At 52.6% G+C, this 21,844-nt stretch overlaps 1 long non-coding RNA gene across 1 annotated transcript; it reads left to right on the top strand.

Moving 5' to 3' along the window:
- Positions 1 to 7,557: 7,557 nt before the first annotated feature.
- Positions 7,558 to 8,119, top strand: LOC131901979 (uncharacterized). The gene is made up of 2 exons (XR_009376958.1): positions 7,558 to 7,737; positions 7,994 to 8,119. It is a non-coding gene; the product is annotated as an uncharacterized LOC131901979 (long non-coding RNA).
- The last annotated feature ends 13,725 nt before the right edge of the window (positions 8,120 to 21,844 follow it).

Genomic DNA, 21,844 nt, shown 5'->3' with positions numbered 1-21,844 from the left:
ACAAATTCCCCAAAGGTTAACATTTGACCTTGTCTGATCTATCTGTATTGTCCTATCATTTTCTTTTCCATTCTTCTCTGTGCTCCTGTAAGACATGCACACATACACTACACATCATGCACACACACACTACACATCATGCACACACACTACACATCATGCACACACACACTACACATCACGCACACACACACTATACATCATGCACACACACACTACACATCATGCACACACACCCTACACATCATGCACATACACCCTACACATCAAGGACACACACACTACACATCATGCACATACACCCTACACATCATGCACACACACACTACACATCATGCACACACACACACTACATATCATGCACATACACCCTACACATCAAGGACACGTGCTGAAATAAATCTTCATTCCCCATGATTTGGCATGTTTCATTAAAGCAAGGTGCTCTTTTACCTAATTACAATGTAATTATCCAATATCAGGAAATCGGCATTGCTGCTGGATAATCTACAGACCTCAGTTTTATTAGTCATCAGTTATCTCACTAACATCCTTTATAACGATGCTGCTTGGACCTCGTATGATGGTTGCCAGGGTTAAATGGATGTCCTTGACACAGAAGAGCCCATTCAGGACAGTGTTGACATTATGGCTCCTTGCTACCCTCCCTGTCTCCCCCATTCTTTCCCAGGGTCCCCACCATGCCTGTGGGCACTCCTAAGATCCAGACATGACTGTGGCCATGCCCATCTCCCCCTACAGACATCAGACTCCTGAGGGTGGAGAGTGAGTGGCATTCTCCTCTGGGTTCCACCAGCTTAGCACAAACCTGACACCTGTGACTTTGATAAGTCCCCAGCCTTAGCCCTCACGCCAACTCCAGGCCCTGGTCCCAGACCCTTCACAGGTTTCCTGGCTAGGCGGCTGTTCCTCCTCATCTGGCTGCCGCTTCCTCATGTAGGACGTGGGTAGCTTCTAGAATTGCTTCTAGCCCCCAAATATCCATGTCTCAAACCTGTGTCACCACCCTGCCCCTAGACAAGGCCCCCACCACTTCCTGGCACATCAATGGCCTCACTGTTCTTGAATGATCCAGGCATGAAACTTTCGAATTCATCACCCTCATGGCTGGTCATCAGCCTCAGCCGTTTTTCCCTCAAGCCATTGTTCATATCCACCAACCCCTTCCAAGGGCTCTGGTCCCCTCTTTCTTGGACTCTGTTTTGGTCTGAAGTTGGAAGCTTCTGTCCACTTTCTAAATGGCCAACTCCAGCAGAGCACCAGAGGTCATACTGGGACCCACAGTTTCCTGGCAGGAAGTGACTTAACATCCACGAGTGTTCCCACCCTCAGCAACCTCTGAGCAAGGAGCCTTGCTGCACCCTGGAGGCTGGGGCCCAGGAGAGGCTGAGGACACTGGCTACTGGGATTAAACCTGGAAGAGGAGGAAGGAGCCCTAAGGGGTGTGTGCAAAGCACCACACTGAGCTTTGACCATTCAAGAATGCCCTTGCCTCCCAAGCTCATTCTCACCTACCATCAGCTATCACCACTGCTCATGCCCTCTGCTCACCTCCACTGGGCCCTGCCCTTGGTCAGACACGGGGTAAGGACCCAATGATGCCACACACTGACACCATCCACACTGTGCACACACACAAGGGTGCACAAGCAGGTGCCACCCTTCTGGGATCTGGAGCTTGGCAGAGGACAGTGGAGCTGAGCCTTGAAGAATGAGCAGGATTCTCCCCGGAGCCAGACCTGGGCAGGGGAAGTGGTGTGCACGGAGTTAGGGACTTGGAAGCATTTAGGGGTGCTCAAGCTGGGAGAGGGGAGGTGGCCAGACTGGGGGACAGTGAAGCAAGGCTGAGAAGGGCTTGTGGATTAAGGGACTTCTGATCAGAGATGTGTGGCCTCGGGGACCCTTATTGCCATCCACAATTGCTGTCTTCTAAATGGGGTCAGCTTCTCCGATCTGGGATCTGGGAAAGCAAGAGGGTACCGGCTGAGCACTTGGCGTTTTGCACAGAGCCACAGAAGAAAGGACTTTGGCCAGGGTGATCGTCTGTCTTTGGGGAGAAGCCAGGCGGGCCGTTGCCCTGAGTCTAGAGGGTTGGGGCTGAGGAAGGAAGGGGCTCAAGCCTGGTGCCCCAAGTTCCTTTGAGGAGGACCGGTTGGGTGATAGGCCTAGCTGCTGGGAATCCTGGGAGAGAGCCACAGTGCCCACGGGGCCTCGCCAAAGCAAACCAAGCTGTGCTTGTGCTGGCCCTGCCTCCCTGTGCTAGAGGGTGGGGGGTAGGGGGGTGTCTGGCCCCGGGGGGAACGGGAGGAACCGGGTGGCGGATTTTGTGTTTCCACTTGATTTCCTCAGTTGTTTTCCAAGCGTGGTAGCGGTATCCTGAGGGGCGGGGTGGAGGCGGAGAAGCCACCGGAAGGCGCCATAGCCCCACGGCTGCCTGCTCCCCATGTGACTTGGCTGACGACAGTACTGCGTGGAAAGGCCTAGAGGCTTCCGTCCTGGGCTGCTGGACAAGTGGGTGGCGTTGACCGAGGCACTGGGCCCACACGGGCCGCGGCCCCGCGTGATCCGTTGTCTCCAAGCAGGCTGCCCCACTTGGGTCGACCCTTTGATCCCGTGAGTTCAGAGTGATCATGTTGGTGGCTGACCCCCAGGCTGTGTCATCCTGGGGGCCAGGTACCTAAACAGGCCTGGGGCGTACATAGCTGCCTTTGTCTCCCTCGCTTCCTCTTCCTGCCTCCCCGCTGCCGCCGCCGGTTGTGGGTCCACCATTCTGGGCCTTGCTGCCTGCCCCCAGCTGGACTCCCCCATTCCAGTTGGTGCCTCTCTTGCCTTCTTGGGCTCCACGCTCTGGTCACTGCCTCAGCGGTGGCCTTACCCTTTCTACTCACCCCTGCTTGCTCTGACCTCCTCCTCGCCTCCGGATCGGCTCAGACACTGCCCGGTTGAGGGGTAGCCGACCAATCCCAGCCTCTGAGGTTGTCAGCTACTCCACTGAGCAGTGGGATTGTTCCAGAAGAACCAAGGGACCTTCACTCCACCCCAGTGGGTTGGTGGGGTAGGGTGGGGAGAGGTGGCGGGGAAGGGCTGTCTCCTAATCCTAGCTAGCAGTCCCCCATTCTTAGAGCAGCCATGCAGCCTGGGACATTGCTCTGAGACTCAGTTTCTCCTCTGGAACATGAGAATGATAATAGTACTGGCTTCCCGGAGAGGCCGCGTTAGTGAATCAGGATAAAAACCACGGATACTCATATCCCAGGGAAGCAGAGGCCACAGGCCGAACGGAGCGTTAACAAAATCAAAACCACACTGAATTGTCTACTTTTTATTTACTCACTGAGACAGTGTCTTACTATGTGCCCCTGACTGGCCTGAAATCCTTGTGTAGACCAGGCTGGCCTCAAACTCACAGAGCTCTACCTGCCTCCACCTCCAGAGTGCTAGCATCCAAGGTGTGCTCCACCACACCTGGCTGGGTCATTTATTTTTAGTAGGAACTCCCAGCATCAGGCTGTGTAACTAAATTGAAGCTAATAATTAATTAACTGAACTATTATTGTTGTTATTATTTTGTAATGCCTCCTACATGCCAGGCCAGGGATTCACTGAGGGGCCATCCTCATCCCTGGAGTTTATTATTTTACTGGACAATCTATGAGAAAGGCACTAGTATGGTCTTCGTTCTACGGATGAGAAAATAAAAGACCTGGCGAGGTCAGGGCTTGCTTCAAGGCGTGTTTCAGTGAAAGGGTTTACATTAGAATGTAGACAAGAGTCTTCTTACTGCGTGGTGCTCCCTCTGCCGCTGTGAGTCCTCCCCTCCCTCCTCCCCCACTGCCCACCCGTCCCCCAAGTCCTTCGTCTGCCACTCTTCTGCCCTCAATACTCCCTGCACAGCCTGTGGCAGTCGTCCACCTGCTGGATTGTTGTGAATTGTGCGCATGCCTGGACCCCTTCTGTTTCCACCCGCAGCCTTCTCCCGCAACAGGCTCTCCTCTTGACGCTAGCCTAAGGGCTTGAGGTGGCTGCTACAGACAGATAAGGGTGCCAGGACCTGGGGCTGCCCAAGGGCCCATAACACGTCACCTCTCTGCAGCTACTACCTATGGCTTCAGTCCCCCTGACTCATGGCAGGGGCCTTGCAGCTTGCTGCTAATGCCCAGGCCTGGCCTGATCCCCCCACAGCTGTGTCTCAGCAAGCCCAGCCAGTAGACTCGCTGAGTGATGCTGACCTCAGCTGAGTGACCTCTCTCTGCCCTCTGAGGAATGAATTCATATTCTCTCTCTCCCATCCCCTGGCACCCCTCTCTGAGGCAGGGTTCTGGCTGTCCTGGAACTTACTATGTAGACCAGGGTGGCCTCGATCTTCCTGCCTCTGTCCCCCAAGTGCTGGGATCAAAGGCATGTGTCACAATGCCTGGCTGGATTCTCTTTTTTAATGTGCCCACAAACCTGCTGAGTGGCTGAGACTGTATACACAGGAAAGTGAAGCTTCAGGAGGCCAGCGACCAGCCTGAGATTGATTGGAGGCCCAGCACTCAAGCTCTGCTTTTGTGGGCCATTTGTAGCAAGGTGCCATAGCCAGCTGGGACTTGGGAGATGGGTGTCCTTAGAAACAGCCCAAGGGAGGGCCTTCATGCTATGTAGCCAAAGCATTGCAATGAGGTTGGCCCTCTAGAGGTGCTGTTCAGGGGCCTGTCACCCACCCACCACCAGTGAGCTCACCTTACACACCTAATAGGAACAATCCCCACTCTTGACACTTAGTAGGTATTACATAAACATTAACTGCAAGAATTGGACAAAAGCAGGACAGCCACCTAAGGACGGGCCCGTGGGAGTCATCTCCAAAGGTGTAGCCTAGTCCTTTGAGGCCTCCAGCTTCTATGCTTGAGACCCCCTGGGAAGCCTTACCCATGGACAGCCCAGACCACACCATCCCTTCTCCAAGCCTTGGTGGACCCCTGACATCTTCCCTTCCTTCAGCCTTCACAGCTGGGCTCCCCGCCCCTCAGTGTCCGACCTCCGCTCCCTCATCTCCTTGGCTCTGGCTGCTCCTGCCCGGTTGGCTTCCTGCCTGCTCCTAAGCTCAGCAACACATTCCCTCTTGGGGCCCTGGCATGTGTTGATCTCTCTGTCTAGAACATTCCTGTTCTAAATATTCTTCCCTCTCTCAGATTCAGAATCTCAGTTCAATGTCATACTCTTTCAGTGGCGTCTGCTCCCTCTCTTCCTCTCCCCCTTCTTCCTCCTCCTCACCCTCCTCCCTCTCCTCCACCTTTTTCTTGATAGGGTCTGGCACTTCTTCTGTAGCCCAGGCTGGTCTAGAACTTGAGATTCCCCTGCCTCGGCTTTGGAGTCCTGGGATCATAGGTGCATACTATCCACATCCAGAAGTGACTGCTTCTCACGTGACCCCTCCTTCCGGGTTCGCCTTCTACCCTGCTTTATTTTTCACCACAGAGCTTAAGATACGCTGATATTAGCCCATAGGTTTGTTTATTGCCCATCTCCCTCACAGGAACATTAGATTGGCAAGGGCAAGGGCAGTCCATTTGTCCGTGGCTATGGCCGAGGGCTGGAACAGGGCTGAGGACACAGTAGTGTTCCGTCGACGTTTGAAGAAGAAAGGAAGGAGGGAGGGAGGGAAGGAGGAGAGAGCAGGAATGGAGAAGGCGAAGAGAAAACAGAGGAGGGGAGAGGGAGGAAAAGGCCCTTTTAGTGTCCCTGGCCCCTGTTATCAGATGTGGCTTCTAGAAGCCTGGACACCAAGACTAGTCCGTACAAGGTGGGGTAGGAGGAACAAGCTGGGGCTGGGAATAAAGAAATCCAATTAGATCTGAAGAACTTTCTATAAGACAAAAAAAAAAAAAAAAAAGGCGCAAAGATGGTTGTCAAGGAGAGAGAAGTTTCCCCGCGGCAGGAAGCAGCCGGGAAGCCCAGCAGCCCTGGAACTGGGTGGCCCCGCCATGGGACCTGAACCCCAGAAGATGGAAGGCATGGGGGGGGGGGGGTTCCCCGGAGGTTGGGGGCAGGCGAGGCCCGCGGACTGGAAGGCCCTCGAGGCTCATCCGGCCGGGCCTAGGCAGGCAGAAGCCCGTCTGTGGCTCGTCCCCGGCTCGTCCCCCAGGCCGGAGGCGGCTGGGATTGGGCCAGGCGGCCATGTTGGGAGCCGGCCGGGCCCCGCGGGCCCCTCCGGCTCTTCTGCCGCCGCTCTCCCACCTCCCACGGCGGCGGCCTGGGGGCCCCCCCGCGCCCCGCGCCCATGGGGTTAAATGCTCTCCCCGTCCCTCTGGGCTCCGAGTTGTTTTCCGAGCGAGCGAGCGAGCGAGGGAGCGAGGCAGAGAGAGAATGGCTCTCTTGTTACCAACATGGCTTCTGGGCATTGGGTAATGCGCTCCCTCGTCTCCGGGCCGTGTCACAAAGGGACCTTTTGTTCCTCTCCCCGGCCCCTCTCTCGGGCTCTTCTCTGCCCCCCACCCACCCCGGGCTCCCTCCTCCCCACGCCTCCTGCCCTGCTCTGCGGCACCCCTGGGCGGCGAGGACTGACCGTGGCCTGGCCGCCGTGCCCTCCCTCCCTCCCTCGCTCTCCCCGGAGGAGAAGGGCCTCGGCGGCCATGGCGGCCACGGCGGCGGCCATTTTGAAAAGCGGCCCTTCCAGGCTCCCCGCGGCTCCTCGGGGGCGAGCCTAGGGGCGCGAGGGTGATGTCCTGCGCGCCCACTGTCCGGCCTCTCCCAGGCTTCCAGCCTCCCAGGCAGCAGCCCATCCTCACTTCGTCTACACAGCTGGCCCTGGGACGGGGAGACCCGGGTTCAGAGGGTGGGTGGGTGTTGGCGTCCAGGCCTCGGTGTGCAGGGGCTGCGGTTGGGGCCGAGGGGCACAGGCGGCTGGCCCCCAAGACCTCCTCTAGAGAGAGCAGCCCGTACTGCAGGGCTGGCCTCTAGAGAGGGCCCAAACCAGATTTCCCCGGCACTTTGCAAAATACAACAGAATGTGTCTGAGGTGGCGATGTCAGGAAGCCAGGCAGACAATGGAGCGTCTGCTCTTGTGAAAGTTTTTGCCGCTGTCCCCTCCCTCAGCCACCCTGCTTGCTGCCATAGGCAGCAAAGGGCTGATGATATCAATCACTTTTTAAATGAGGGAACTGAGTCACAGGGAAGCGACTCAATCGGGTCTTGGCTCTCGCCCCACTGACTCCAGTTCACTTGTTCTGTCTTCTAGGGCCACACTGCCTGCCCACCCCAAAAAGGCCCAGAACCCCAGAAACGTTTAGGTGGATTATAGCCACCTGGCCATGTCTAGAATCACGGAGGCCATCGCTCTGAGGAGGCTGGGCTCAGCCATCAGAACACCAAGTGACTGCTCCATCTCACCCACCCATGTGGACAGAGGGCTACACGCATTAGCACGTTCACAGGCTGGGAGTATGTGCTCTCATCTGTCTGCTCTGCTGGGCCTGCATCCTGGGGAGGCAGAGGCAGATACGAACTTGAGGACTTATGGATTGGGGTGTGTGTGTGTTGGGGGGGGGAGAGTGGGGAGAGACTCTGAGTTGAACAACTTCCCCTAGGGCCCTCAAAGAGAAGAGAGGAGTTTCAGAAACTGCAGGTCAGGGTGCCTGGACACACTGAGGGTGTTCCTACTTCTCTCTGGAAGCTGAGGGAGAAAGGCTTCCTGGAGGACGTGACAGAGATTATTAGGTCCAAATGAAGGTTGAGGTAAAGAACACGGAGGAGCTGCTGCTGGGGAGAGGCAGGGAAGGAGATGGTGAGTGGAGTGTGGGAGGGAAGAGCCCCATAGCTCACGTGTGCTATAGTGGGGTGTGGCAGGGAAAATAAGGGTGGGCAGAGGCGAGCTGCCGTGTGAGCCCAGAGGACTGAGGGTGGTTGTTGAGAAGACACATGGATCCTGAGGGCAGAGGAAAACTTAATGATCTGGTTTTTATTTCTATTTATTGATTTGTTTATGAGACAGAGTCTGTCTGTGGAGCCCTGGCTGCCCTGGAACTCTATATAGACCAGGCTGGCCTCCAACTCACAGAGACCTGCCTGCCTCTGCCTAAGTACTGGGATTAAAGGCGTGCGCCACCAGCCCCAACTACTCACTGAGTTGATAGAGTCAGATTTATTTTGTGTTCTAGAAAGATCTCTGCCCTGTGCCAGGTCTGTGCCAGCCAGCACCTAGCACAGTGCCCAGCTTATGGGAAAGGTTTTGAATCAGTGGGTGGTGCAGGCAGCAGCCATTGAGGCAATGGTTCTCTCTAGCTGTGGCACTGAGGCCTCAGTCTTGTCATGGGTAAAATGGGGTGACAGGTGCCTGCCTTGTGGGCATGTGGCAGTGGTTGGAGAAACGTGGCAGGGCTGGCCTCCATGTCCTGTGTAAGGCCAGCACTCCGCTGTGGGGTGTTCTTTGGGGGAATGTGGAGGCACTCAGTTATCTAAGCAACAGAGGTCATGACAACAGTCTTCAAGGCATAAGATCTTCACATGGCCCCCAGAACAAGCCATGAAGAAGGGCGGGCTGCTTTCTCGGTCACCTCGTCCAGGAAAATGAGGCTCACGTGGGAACTCTGACTTGCCCAAGGTCCCTCTACCTCTGAGTGGTGAGTGGAAATTCACTGGATGCCGGCTCATACCACGTGAGAAGACACAGTGCAGACCAGCCGACCAGATGGTGGGGGTCAGGCACAAGACAGGGGAGGTGTCGAGAGCAGCCCACCCCTCTGTTTTTGTAGATAGATCCATTTCATAGCAAGGCAGAAAGGTGTGGGTACTGTGAGCATGTATGTGAGGAGATGCTATGAGGTCTGGGGGGGCCTCACAGCTTGGGACTGGGAAAATAGTGGGGCAAGGTGAAGGCCCCCATCCTAGAGCGAGGCCAGGGAGATGTGTGGAAAGGCTGCAGATCCCCTGGGCATGGAGAGAGCAGGGGAGGAGGAGGAGGATGCTGGCTTGCGCTACTCCCACAGGGGATTGTAGAGGCCAGGTGACCAGCAATGTGGTCTGGAAAGACAGGAGAGGGCTTCAGAGAGAAGGGCCTGGGCACTGGACCTTCCCCAGAGCAGAGGTGGGTATATTGGGAAAGAGGACCTGCTGATGGTACCTGGGGCAGCACCAGCTCCCTTGGGCATGGGAGGGGGATATTGAGTCTAGAAGCATTGTTCTCCACAGGGTGAAAAAAAGGAGGGATGAGGAAGGAGAGATACTGATGGTGCAGGGGAAGGGAGGGGAGGCTGACATGGAGTTGCTTGGAAGGGAAGGAGATTCCGCATCTGGAGGGAGGGTCTGGAGGCAGGAACCATTTGTTGGTGGGAGAGGGGAGGCTGAAGACTGTTCAGTGGCATTTCCACTCTGCAGGTGGAGGCTGGGTGCATAGAGCTTGGGGTGCCCTAAGAGCTGGCATCTCCAGGTCTAAGAGGACAGGAGGGTACACGGAGCCTGGGGTACTCTGAGAGCGGGCATCTAGGGTCTAGAGAGGGCAGGAGGGTGCACAGAGCTTGGGTGCCCTGAGAGCGGGCATCTAGGGTCTAGAGAGGGCAGGAGGGTGCACAGAGCTTGGGTGCCCTGAGAGCTGGCATCTCCAGGTGCTGCCCAGCTGCCTTTTTTCTTCTTGGTGCTGGCCACATTCCTGGCCTGGGAGCAATGAGCCTGTCTACACCTGTGCCATTCCGGACGGTCTTGCAGAGGTGCCTCACCTGGTCCTGGGTGGCTGTCATCACCCCACAGTGTGTATCAAGGGGAACAAGGGCTAGGCAGCTCCAGAGGGATTGGGTGGTCTCAGTCCCGTCTCTCTGTGAACCCTCCCGCTCTTCCCCCAAAGGGCTGCAAAACTGTCGCCTGCCACAGCGCGGTACCAAAGCACATAGCGGGACTTCATGTATGTTTGCCCTGTACTTGTCTGCTCTTGGCAGAGTTCAAAGCCCTGACCCCTGCCTGCTCACGAGGCTACCTTACCCAACACTATATTCCTGTGAGGGAGAGAACAGGGCCCCCTGCTGGTCTGCAGGGGAGGGGGGTCGTTTTCCCCTGCTATCCAAACCCGACACTTCATCTCCAGGGAACCCCCATGCGCCTCCCAGACCACTCAGACTGTCATAGACATCAGTCATCCTTGCTGCCCAGGTCCCAGGACTGGAGCAGCAGGACAGGCGACCAGCCAAGGTGCACAGGAGCAAGAGGGCCCAGGACCTGGCGGGTAGTCGTCGAGTTAATCTAAGTTGTCACCATTTTGACAGGTTCCCTTCACGAGGGGCCACAGGGTCACCATATGACAACCAGAACACACCTGCCGTCACTGCAGGGCAGGGCTGCTGCCCAAAGGACCGTGTGCCAGCCCAGTCTCTGTGGTGACTTGGTTCTGGGGAGGCTGCACCTGACAGCACTCCCTTACAGAAATGTGTCCGTACAGATCTCTGCCCGAAGATGCCGTTGCAGTGTGTGTAATAACAAAAGCCGCTGGGACCTTACCATTCAGGAGCACAGGACAGGAACCTGAGGCTGATCGTGTTCACATAACAAAAAACAGTGTGGTGGTAAAAATGGCATTCATGAAGGATTTTTTTTTTTTTTTTCAAGACAGGATTTCTCTGTAACAGTCCTGGCTGTCCTGGAACTCACTCTGTAGACCAGGCTGGCCTTGAACTCACTAAGATCCACCTGCCTCTGCCTCCTAAGTGCTGGGATTAAAGGTGGGTGCCACCACCGCCTGGCTTCATGCAGGATTTTAATGATGTGGGGAAGTGTCTGTGGTGTCAGCTTACGTGAAACCATGGGACATCAGCAGATACATGCATTCAGATAACTTCAACGGGGAGTAACGAGGTAAAAACCAACAGCGTGCCCTGTGTGAATCAACTGCATTTAAACACGCGTAGAAAGAAAATAGGATGGGCGAGGAGAAAACAGGACAGGTGGGGGAGATACTCAGTGGGTAACGTGCTTGCCATGCAAGTCTGAGGACCTTAGTTCGATTCCCAAAACCCACGTGAGAAAGTCAGGCATGCTATCACGTGCTTGCAATTCTCAACACGAGAGGTGAACTCAGGTGGATCCCCAGCCCATGGGCAGCCAGCCTAGAAAACTTGTCAGATTCCAGGCCAGTGAGTCCCTGTCTCAAAAATAAGGTGGATCGCACCCTGGACTGGCACCCCAAAGTTGTCCTCCAGCCTCCATGTGCATGTATGTACGAGTTACCCAGGAAAGGTGCGGAGATTGCGTGCACATGCTTGCACACATGGAAACATTTCTCAGAATATAATAGAGGGCTGGAGGGATGGTTCAGTGGTTAAGAATTTGCTGCTCTTGCAAATTGCACGTATGTTGGGAAGCTCACAGCCACCTGTTACTCCAGTTCTGGGGAATCTGACCCCTCTCTGGTCTCTTTGGACACCCACACGCACATGCATAAACACTCATGCACATAAACAAAACTTTTTTTAAATTAAAAAATCTGGAGGGGTTGGGGATTTAGCTCAGTGGTAGAGCACTTGCCTAGCAAGCGCAAGGCCCTGGGTTCGGTCCTCAGCCCTGAAATTTAAAAAAAAAAAAAAAAAAAAAGAGAAAAAATCTGGAAAGGCAACAGAAGAAAATTGAACCTTAATTATTCTTGGGATTGTGGAACTTAGTTATTTATTTACTGACTTACTATTTTTTTAGACAGGGTCCCACTCTGTAGCTCTGGCCAGACTGGAACTCTGTATAGACTAGACTGGCCCTGACCTTTTGGCAATCCTCCTGCCTCTGCCTCCTGAGTGCTAGGATTACAGTTGTATGCCACTATGCTCAGCTGAGTTAATTATTATTATTTTTTGAGTTAATTATTTTTTTAATTACATTTTATTCCATTTCTGTGTGGGTGCGCATGTATACATGTGTGTCTCGCTCCTAGCCTGTGAGCCCCTTGAGAGTGATGAGCATGGTCTCTTCTCCTTTGCCTCCCTGGCACTGGTCCTAGCCTGGCATATGGAATAGGAAGTCACAGGACCATGGTCATGTTCCTGACAATGGAAGTCATACCTCAGTTTCCCCAAGAGCTGGGCATTACCAGATCAGTTTTGAGGACCCACTTGTCCAGAAGATGGACATGGCTGGTGTGGGACAGCCTGGTGCGCGTGTGTGTGTGTGTGTGTGGTGTGTGTGTGTATACAAGCGTGCTGGTCATTGGACGCTGGTTCCTGCCACATCCTGGTAGCCCATGATGGTGGGGAACTGGTATCTGTGGGGCAGAGGAGATGGAGGGCTGTATCTGGGGCCTCAGCAAAGCAGACCTCACCAGAGAAGATGGCCTGGTGTCCCCACTGTGTACGGTGACCTGATGGCAATTAAGGGCCAGCAGGGACTCCTCCCTCCAAGAAGGATGGATGGAAAAGGGGAGGGGTTCCCCTGGGGCTATGAATGCTTAGATGCTGCCACTGACAAGCTGGGCTATCCACAGCCCTGAGCACAATATGGTCATTAACCCCTGACCCTGGCCCCTACTTAGCCACTTCCTCTGTAGGAGGAGGGAGGGCAGGATTCCATCATGATGCTCTTTTCAGTGAAGTTTGGGGGTCACAGCTCTCTCTCTGTAGGCTCCTCTGGAGCTTGGCCCTCAGGCTCTCCAGCTCCATAGCTACTTCAGGTTTGAGCAGGAGAAAGCATCTCATACTTTGGCACCCTCAGGAGGGTTCAGGGGGCAAAATGCTGCAAGCTAGAGCAGCGTGAGAGGAAGGGTTGGAAAAGCCTGAGACAGAGACAGACAGGGAGACGGCAGATAAAGGCTGCTCTTGGCCCCTCTGCAGTGTGTTCAAAGGCACACAGAGAACAAGCCTGCTATGAAATGAGATGTCGGGTCCTACTCAAACATTAAAACACTATCACTCCAAAATAGGTCTCAGCACCACAGATCCAGCGAGCCAGAAGGACATGCACACATCCTAGAAATTCGAGCCTGGCTTAATACTTGAAATCTGTCAACAATTCAACATTGAATGAATGAATTCAGGAGCCAGTCCCATGGCCGTCTTAACCCTGGAGACACATTTCAGCAACTCCCTGGGATGAACTGTCTTAGACCCATGGGGTGGGGGTGGGGAAGGAGCCTCCGAGCTAAGAAAGATCATTGCTGAAGCCACCCAGCACAGTTTCCAAAGGGGCAAGAGACCCACCCCTTCAAATCGGGCTCTCTGTATTCGCCACTCATCCAAGCGTCTGTTCAGTTTATATCCGAGCTCCTAGCCAAAGCAGTTGGCCTATACAGTGAACTTCCAGAACAAAACAAAGTGTAAGGATTGAAAAGGAGGGTGCAGACTGACATTACAGAGCCACAGTTGCCTACACAAAACCCAAACTAGTCCACAGGCAAATGGCTAGAAAATGAAGTTTACCCAAGAGACACATCCATTAGAGAGAGCACTAGGAAAGACTGACTGCTGGGCCAGTGAGACGGCTCAGCAGGTAAAGGCTCCTACTTCAGAGCCTGAGTTCAAGCCCAGAATCCAAATGGTAGAAGAAGAGAACAAACTCCCATGGCTTACCCTTCGACCTCCATACCTGGGCCTGTGCACGCACAAGGGCGTGTGTGTGTGTGTGTGTGTGTGTGTGTGTGTAATTGTATGAGTGTGTTGCCTATGAATGTGTATTAAGCATGTGCCTGCTGCCCTCAGAGGCCAGAAGAGGATATTGGATCCCTTGGGACTGGAGTTACAGATTGTTATGAGTCACGAGGAGGGTCCTAGGAATTGAACTCTGGTAACCACTGAGCCATCCCTCCAGCCTGCTAATTTTCTTTTTTTAATTGCAAAGCCAAGTTTAGTTCAATCGAGTTGACTGCAATCCCAGCACTCAAGAGGCAGAGGCAGGGGGCTGGAGACATGGCTCGGGGGCTAAGAGCACTGGCTGATCTTACAGAGGACCCAGGTTTGATTCCCAGCACTGGTATAGGGGCTCACAACTGTCTGTAACTTCGGTCCCAGGGATCCAATGCCCTCTTCTGGCCTCCATTGACATTGCACAGACATATAATGATGTGCAAGCAAAACACCCATACACACAAGGTTAAAAATGAAGGAAAAAAAAAAAAGAAGCATGAGGATTGTTGAAAGTTCTAGGATAGCCTGGTCTACATAGTTCTTGGCCAGTCTGGGCTACACAGTGAGAGAATGTCTTGTTGCTTGAGTTTTCCTGCCTGGCCCACAGTCAGGACAAATCTCTATCACCTGCCAGTCCCACAGCCTCAGACCCGACCAAGTAAACACAGAGACTTATATTGGTTACAAACTGTATGGCCATGCAGGCTTCTTGCTAACTGTTCTTACAGCTTAAATTAATCCATTTCCATTAATCTATACCTTGCCACATGGCTCGTGGCTTACCGGCATCTTCACAAGCTGTTTCTCATCGTGGTGACTGGCAGTGTCTCTCTGACTCAGCCTTCCACTTCCCAGCTTTATTCTCCTCCTCGTCCTGCCTACACTTCCTGCCTAGCCAATGGCCAATCAGTGTTTATTGACTAATTAGCAACACATTTGCCGTACAGAACATCCCACAGCAATGTCTTTTTTTTTTTTAAAGCACAAATCAAAACAACAAAACCATGACCTGCAGCATAGGTGAAATTTGAAAATATTATGCTCAATGAAGGAAGCCAGTTACATAAGGACATACATTAAATTATTCCAATTCTTTGAAATTCCACAACAGGTAAGCTATGAGGCCACAAGCAGAGAAAGACTAGGGAGAGCTGTGGAAAGAGGACCAGGAAGTGAATGTAGGTGGGTAAATGGGTTCTTTTGGGGGGGATATGATACAAATATTTTGGAATTAAGCGCTGGTGAAGCTTGTGTAATCTTGCAAAGGCCCCAACAGCACTGGATGGGTGCAGTAGACATTAATGTGAATGTGTGTGGTGTGTGGATCGTATTCAAACTGAAAAATGATTGCATCTAACATCAAAGGTAACAGAATAAAATTTCCCTCCTTCCTTCCCTCCCTCCTCCTCTCTCTGTTTTTTGAGACAGGGTCTCACTATGTAGTTCTGGCTATTCTAGAACTCACAAAGATCCTCCTGTCTCTGCCTCCTGGGTGCTGGGATTAAAGATGCAAGTCACTATGACAGGCTTGTTTTTATTTTGTATTTTGGTTTTTCGAGACAGGATTTCTCTGTGTATCCCTGACTGTCCTAGAACTCACTCTGTAGACCAGGCTGGCCTCAAACTCACAGAGTTCCTCCTGCCTCTGCCTCCCGAGTTCTGGGATTAAAGGTGTGTGCTACCACAGGCTGGCTGACTTTTTTGAAATAGGGTTTCACTATGTAGTCCAGATGGACTTCACTCATGATCTTCCTGCCTCAGCCTCCTGACAGTGGGGATTACAGGTGTGTGTCTGCCTGGCTGGCGGCTCTAAAAAAGATGATTTTTACAAAGCTTCTACTTACAATAACACAATTAAATATAGTAAAAGATTTACAGTGTTGCTGAAAATTTGTTTAGTGGTTTCTTTTTAAAAGTTCAAACCTTGGGGCTGCTGTGAGGGCTTGGTGGATGACAGCACTTGCCACCCGAGCTGGAGAACCTGAATGGGAACCCTGGGTCCCACGGTGGAAGGAGATAGCCTGTTCCTTAAAGCTGTTCCCTGACCTCCATGAGTGAGCCTGAACACATACACACACCACATTCAATTAAACTTTAAAAATAAGTAAGATAGTAAACTATATTTCCTGCAGGGTCCAGTGATAGCATCCAGGCATTTGTCTGAGAGAAATGAACACACGGAACCACAGAGCATTTTGTCCGTGATTGTCAGGAAAGTTAGCTGGGGAGGTTTAAAGGTGAATGCTGGGGGCTGGCACGGTGGCCCCAGGCCTTTGATCTCAGCACTCAGGGAAGCAGTGGCAGATGGCTCTCTGTGAGCTCCAGGCTGACCAGGGCTGTCCAGGCCGAGGAGAGAGTTGGTCAGTAAAGTGCTTGTTGTGCCTAAGTTTGAGTCCCAGAACCCAAGTTTTAAAAAAGGACAATAACACCCAGTGGTCGTAGTGCACACCTTTAATCCCAGCACTCAGGAGGCAGAGGCAGATGGATCTCTGTGAGTTCAAGGACAGCCTGGTCTACAGAGTAAGCTTCAGGACAGCCAGGGCTATACAGAAAAATCCTGTCTTGAAAAAACAACAACAAAACAAAACAAAACAAAAAAGAAATGAGCTGGACAGTGGTGGCGCACCTTTAATCCCAGCACTCAGGAGGCAGAGCTAGGCAGATCTTTGTGAGTTCGAGGCCAGCCTGGTCTACAGAGTGAGTTCCAGGAAAGGCGCAAAGCTACACAGAGAGACCCTGTCTCGAAAAACCAAAAAAAAAAAAAAAAAAAAAGAAAGAAAGAAATGAAAGAGAAAGATACAAATCAGTGCCCTGAGGCAGCTGTTAACTCCCAAGGAAAGTCAAGATTCCCCGTCTTCCCAAACTGCATCTACATTCAGTTCAACACAGTCGATCCTGGGAATCAGCAAGAGCCCCAGACACCCTGCAGAGGAGTGGGGCCTTTCGTGCTGAGCACCAGTTAAGGCCAGTGGGCTCCCTGCCGGACAGCTGGACCCTGAGACCAAGGGGCTAGCACAAGGTTGCACCCCGGGGACACTGCAGGACACTGAGGAGGAGCTCTTCACATCTGTCTCCACCTGTCATCCTTGGAGCCCTTCTCGCATGGCTGCACTCACTCGAGCATCCCAAGCTACATGTCACTCGAGGTCACTGCCCGAGAGAGGACCCAAGTCTTCTGGCTTCATCCTAGGCTCTTTCCAAAGTGGACCCCAAGCCAGATGGCTGATTCAGAATCTCTGGTGCATGGTGGGGTGCCTAGCATCCGCATGGGCAGTAACTTCCCAGTGGAATTTGGAAGAGGAAGAGAGAGGGAGGAGGGAAGGAAGAGGGAGAGAAGATACAGAGGGAGGGGTGGGGAGGGAGGAGCTGTCTGAGACCTAGTCCTCAGTGGCCAGTAGGGATGAGGAACAATTAGACACTGTCTCCCTACTCCCAGCCCTCAGTCTTTCATCACTGACCTAACCCAGAGGGCAGAGTGCTGGCGGGGGCAGGGGGCAGGGGCAAGTCAGAGGTCAGCCTCTGCCTGCTGAGCTGGGCCGGTGGTTGGAGGGACTTCGGGCCCCTCTGAGGTATACATCCCACTGCTGGCCCAGTCAGCTGACTGGAGACAGTGGCTGAAAAGAAAGGTTTGCCAAAGTGGTGGGATCACGACAGTTACGCATTTATCCAAACAGACCTGTGTGGAATGCTGGGTATGGACTTGCCACGGTTGCTAGGAGCTGGGGATGGAGGGTGATTTGATTACGTTAGGGCTCCAGGCTTTGGGAGTTTACAATAGGGTAGAAGGCAGACAGAGAGAGAGAGAGAGAGAGAGAGAGAGAGAGAGAGAGAGAGAGAGAGAGAGAGCGAGCTGGTCAGTAAGCAAATATATACACACAACCACAAACTGTCACATACGAACACACAATGGCCTTGCTGGCCTCCTGAGTATTTCATGTCACACACACACACCCCAAATGTAATTGGTGTGCATTTGCCGCAAGGACTCTCTGCTGGGGTCTCTGCCAGCTGCCTCCTCACTGGCATCTCCAGTGTCTCCCCAGAGACGGCAGGAATAGAGCCAGTCACCTTTTCCACCACGATCATCTTGGAGTTAGCCTGTCTCTTCCCATCTTGCCGGCCATTCCCACTGGCTCCTAAGAACTTGTCAGCAGTACACCCCACTTGTCTGCCTCACTGTATGTCCTTCTGGCTGGAGTTGGCAAGTGCTCAATAAATATTTATAAAATGAACTTAGGAATGAGTGCGTGGGTCAGACCCACCCGACTTCTTGACCTTCACGGTGACCTTCAATGCCTTGGAGAGGTCAAAGAGTGAGGAGTGTAGGCCTTGTGCTGGGTCACAGCAGCAGCTGAGGGGTAGAGGGTCGGGCCCAGCCTGGCATTCAAATGACCAGCCTCACCCAGTGTCCACACACTGCAGACTCCCAGCCTCTGCAGTCAGCCCTGAGTCAGCAGGCTGTGACCCCGGGGAATGGCTATTTTGGCACTCCTAGGCGGCAGTGCTGAAATTAGCCACCAGGTGGCAGCACGTCCTCGGGAAAAGGATGTGTGACGGTAAGTGGCTCTGGGGATTGAATCCGACCCAGGGAACCACAGAGGTACAAGCTCGGAGGACCCAGGCCTAGAAGGGGCTACAACTTGCACAGGGTCACAAGCTTTAAGTGGCAGGGCTGAGATAGAAGAGAGATGGTACCTGCTTGGAGAGAATGGGAAACGGGGCTTGTCCAAGAGGGAATGAACTGGAAAGCAGGGCCTGAGCTTGTCAGGGAACAACCTGAAATGAGTGGTTATCCTCACTCTGTTTTAGACCCCAGGAGCACAGTTGCCCTTGATGAAGAGCCTAGAAGTCTCTATTAGATCTCTGCTGAACACTCTGCCTATGAAGCTCACCCTGTGCTCCCATGAGACATGCATGGCAGCCTAGTCTTTCACCCACGTTCCCAGCTGTCTGTCTCTCCTGCCGCATGGATTCTCTGAGGTCAGACACTGTATCCCCACAGCCTGCCTCTAGAAGCCTTCACCCTCCTCTCTGCCTCTGCACACCTCCTGTAGGACAGAGAGCCCCTTCCTCCAGGAAGCCTGCCCTGGTTAGAGCACTCCTCTGGACCCACACAGCATCCTGCTCTCCAGGGGTGGAGAGGTCCCTGTTCAGGAGTGTTGGTGACCTGAACAGCCCTGTCCCGTATGTAGACACTGCATTCTGGGGCCTCTGACATCTTTGGACAACACTCACAGAATTGTGCCAGCCTAGCCTGGTCTGAGAAGAGCTCAGGGATCCGAGTTCAGGACACTTCCCAGATGAGTCACACACAGACACATAAGTACTGTAAGGCCCTTTGGAGGCCCTGCCCTTTGAAATGGTTAGATGTCATTATTTTTTGTTTTTGTTTTGTTTTTTTTCGAGACAGGGTTTCTCTGTGTAGCCGTGGCTGTACTGGAACTCACTCTGTAGACCAGCCTGGCTTGAACTCACAGAGATCTGCCTGCCTCTGCCTCCCGAGTGCTGGGATTAAAGGCGTGCGCCACCACTGCCCAGTGGACTTCATTGTTGTCCTCTGAAGCAACATGAAACCTCTGCCATCTGTGTGACAGAGATCACTCACAAAACACAGTCACATTTCATCCCCTTTACTGGCTGTCTTGGGAGCATGGTTGCCCTGCAGGCATCCAAGGCCTGTAGAAAAATGGTGATCGCCTAAGGTCCCCGGTGAAATGGTGGGACTCAGACTTCTGCTGTTTATCTGGGAGCTGGAAAGGTGAATTTGATGCAAATTCTGGGCTTGGAGGATGCTCCTTCACTGAGCCCGGTTCAGGACCTAACATTGGCCTGTGGCTCCAGCATGATGGAGGAAACTCAGGGCCACTGCTGCTGTCCTGGTCACTTCTCCCTGAAGATGTCCAGCCCTCTGGACCTCCTGAAGCCACCCCAGTTGTCTCCTCATGGTCCCATAGAGGACCATGTCAATTCTGCAAGCATTTGACTCCCAGCCAGATGTGTGCCGGGGACTTGCTTCAAATTCCCGCTATAAAATGGCAGAGCCTGAGTATGAACTAGGGTTGTGTGGGGGAGAAAAGCTGAGGGAGCCCTGAGTTGGATCCCCAGCTCCATATCAATTGGGCAAGCAGCCCTGAGGAGGAGGAGGAGGCAGGAGGTTAGAACTTCAAGGCTATTCTCAGGTAGTGAACTTGGACAACACAAGATCTTATCTCCAACAAAACAAAAACAAACCCCCCCACTGGCCTGAAAGCAGAGCTTGGTGGAACCACTCCTGCCACCGACCCCATGCAATAGAGGAAGGCGCCTCTCAGAGGCCATTCCCCACTTGCACGGGGTAGCTGCCAGTACCTGTTCTGTCCTCACGGGGAGAAGATGGACTGGGATTCTCCGTCAGTGATCTGAGCTGCAGAGCAGTGGGCAGAGGGGAAGGTGGCTGCCCTGGTGGCATTTAACACACTCGCTGAGACTCAGCTCAGCTCCCTGCAGGCGATGGGAGGCCTCCATAGGCTATGTGGATAGTCATCCCGCACCCCTGCAGGGGTCTCTGTGAACACCAAGGCCAGAGTGTCAATCCAGGAGAGGCAAGATGGCAGTTTGATTCAACATGTCTCAGTAGCTGGTGTTGGTACAAATTTTTTTTCATTTATTTATTTTTTTTCTATTATCAGCTTGATACGGTACAAATTCTTATCCTAATAGTGAAATGTTTCACTAAAGCATGCCCAGTGACTGGGTAAAACCAAAACTTACTATAAACCACAGTCATCCTAGGGCCCCCCCTGCTATATAGCCTCCCTGGTTCTGTGGGTTGCAGTCTGATTGTTCTTTGCTTTATATCTAGTATCCACTTATGAGTGAGTATATACCATGTTTGTCCTTCTGGGTTTGGGTTACCTCACTCAGGATGATATTTTCTAGTTCCATTTACCTGCAAATTTCATGCTGTCATTGTTTTTCTCTGCTGAGTAGTACTCCATTGTGTATATGTACCACATTTTCTTAATCCATTCTTCAGTTGACGGGCATCTAGGTTGTTTCCAGGTTCTGGCTATTACGAACAGTGCTGCAAACTTCTGAGTCTGCCCCTGAGGCATTTATTTTGGGCATATTTAAGCACAGTAAAAATTTTCTTTTCGGTAAAAAGTTTCCTGGTGATCATTAACTCAGTCATGTGCACATCAAAGCTCCAGACATGACTACACTGAAACTCTTTGTAAAGTACAAGTGATATCTTCCATAAAGATGGGATCTATAGGTTAACTGAGAAAGCAAGCTCAAGATGAGGATCTGGGGGAAGTATCCAGTGTGGTCTCAGCCACGCAGATAGTGCAAAGGTCACCAAGCAATTAACCACATCCGTTCCCACTCTTCTGGGCAGAGAACAGGTTATACATCTCTCCCTTTGGAGAGACAACCCTGTGTGGTTAACGTTCCTGGTCCCCCTAGTGCTTATCTGTGAACACAAGGGACTTCGTGCCTCCTAGATGCACTCTCTAACAGCTGGGTAGGGACACTGCTCTCACTCTGCCTGGATGAGGTGGTTGCCAGCACTGTGGTCCTAGCAGGGCCATTCTCCTTTAGCAAACTTATTTGACATATCGTTGGCAGCAGGGGTCGGTGGGCGGATGAGATTGGCCTTCCCAGCTGGGAAGCACTGATGGTGTTTGTTGAGACTTGGGGGCATGGGGACTGTATCTTCAATAGGATTCCAGGTCCCTCAGCACTAAGGAAGGAGGTGGTGTGAAGGATCTTTGCCAAAATACCGCAGAGACATTTACTGAATGCTAATAGTATGTATGTGGGGAAACTGAGGTACGTGCATGAAAGACAAACCAAATCTGTCCTTTAAAATCCCACTGAATAAAGCCAAATCTGTCCTTTAAAAGCCCACTGAATAAAGCCAAATCTGTCCTTTAAAAGCCCACTGAATAAAGCCAAATCTGTCCTTTAAAAGCCCACTGAATAAAGCCAAATCGGTCCTTTAAAAGCCCACTGAATAAAGCCAAATCTGTCCTTTAAAAGCCCACTGAATATACCTCTTGTGGCTCCGAGTTTAGCGCAGATGTTAAAAGGACCCCAGACTGGCGGTAGGGGTTTCAGGACCAAGATCTGGATCTTATATCAACTGTAAGCATCTCTGAACAAAGTTACTCCCTCTCTCAGGTACTTAATTTCTTTCTTTGTGAGACTGAGGTCTTGCGGGAACCTTCCAGCCCAGACGCTCTGTAGTAGAGGAAACACAGGCTTTCCTTAGGGAG

This window comes from Peromyscus eremicus, unplaced genomic scaffold (genome assembly GCF_949786415.1).
Source record: "Peromyscus eremicus unplaced genomic scaffold, PerEre_H2_v1 PerEre#2#unplaced_949, whole genome shotgun sequence".
Taxonomy (NCBI): Eukaryota; Metazoa; Chordata; class Mammalia; order Rodentia; family Cricetidae; genus Peromyscus; species Peromyscus eremicus.
Note: the sequence above shows the minus strand (reverse complement) of the source record. Positions and strands in the feature narration are given on the sequence as shown.